This window comes from Brachionichthys hirsutus, chromosome 2 (assembly GCF_040956055.1).
Source record: "Brachionichthys hirsutus isolate HB-005 chromosome 2, CSIRO-AGI_Bhir_v1, whole genome shotgun sequence".
In the NCBI taxonomy this organism is placed as follows: domain Eukaryota; kingdom Metazoa; phylum Chordata; class Actinopteri; order Lophiiformes; family Brachionichthyidae; genus Brachionichthys; species Brachionichthys hirsutus.
The window spans coordinates 12,268,789-12,270,253 of record NC_090898.1 but is presented as its reverse complement, the minus strand read 5'-3'; positions in this window follow the sequence as shown (position 1 = coordinate 12,270,253).

Below are 1,465 nucleotides of genomic sequence, written 5' to 3'. Positions count from 1 at the left end.
AAAGTAAGAATGAGAAAACTGCACACGGTCAGGGAAATGACAACTTGTAACAAACTCTGATCTCATTTGCAATCCAGCACGGCAGGAAAACCTGGATCTGGTTCCCCCTCAGAGGAAGTGTTTGTGCTTTTCACTCATTCCACTTTCCCCCGTCACTGCTGCTCCTCAGCCTCACAGAGCTGCAACGCGCCCTGCTGGAACGGGGAGGCCGGGGTGGCGGCTCAATGTGGGTCCGTATAAAGAGTATAAAGAGATGCACAACAACGTTGTGTTATTTAGGAAAGCTGTGACGCACAACAAAAGCGCTTGAGACGTGAAGGAGACGCAATTAAGAGGCCCGTGATTGGATCTGGAGGTCCTCGTCGCTGGCTTTTTGCTCAGGAATAAAGATGTCACTGTGCGCGTTGATTCCCTGTTTGATGGTCCTAGTTTTCACGCACATGACCCGCAGCTCCGTGTCGTCCCGGCGCGCTGCGTTATTGGACGGTCCCTCCGGTCGGAACGGAACCACCAGGGGCGTGGAGCCGTGCGCACTCACTGAACTGGGAGACACATTTGTGTAGCTCTCCGGCCGCATTAACCCGCAGTGTGAGAGACGGCGACGAGCGCAAATGAAATATCGGAGGGGATGGGTGCCGAATTAAAACCAAATCCCCGTTACCGGACCGGTGCTTAATGAATTAGCCCCGCGTGTAGCAACCACGGGAGGGACCCGGTGCCGCTTTATCGACTGAGGATGCGAGGGCTTGAGAGGAGATACATACAAGGTATTTGTCCTTTTTATTTTCATTTTATTTTATGAATAAGTGAATGGCGTGTGTTCACTTTACACGGAAACGGCGTTCAATCAGATTTACTGCGGCAGCTTCTCGCGTCCGTCGCGGCTTTCACGCAAACGGGGCGTTTTTAAAGTCCACCTTTCTGCTGTGGGCGTTCGGCTGCTAGCTAGCGCTAGCGAGGCGGGCGCGTGTCGCCAGTCTCCCCGACCTCCGGTCGCTTTTCACGGCGTGTAGAACCACGCAAGTCGTGTCGGTTCTGTGTTGACCAGCTTTTTTTTTTTTTTTTTTTCGTTCCTTCTTCTTAACGGTGACGGTAAGTCCCAAATGAGAGTCACGTAAATGAACTTGTTGTGAACGCCGGCTTGCTAGCTTCACCTGGCTCATGTTAGCTTCGTGGGCTTTCTCTAACTATTCCTCGAGTGACAGCCGCGCACGAAGCAGCCCCAGGCCCGCCCTGTGAAGCGGGACAATGTTCGATAACGTTTCACGAACTGTTTCTGTCGCAGCGCTTTCCTATCGGATGGGATCTCATCGATGATGCCGGTGATGATGGGCTTCTGCTGGCAAACTGCGCCACCGAGTGGCCGCTGAAGGTATTTCGTCTCTTAACATTTACATGCTGGGGCGCTCTCTCGCCATGCCACGAATGGCTTGGAGGCCAAAGCGACCAAACTTTTAGGATCACC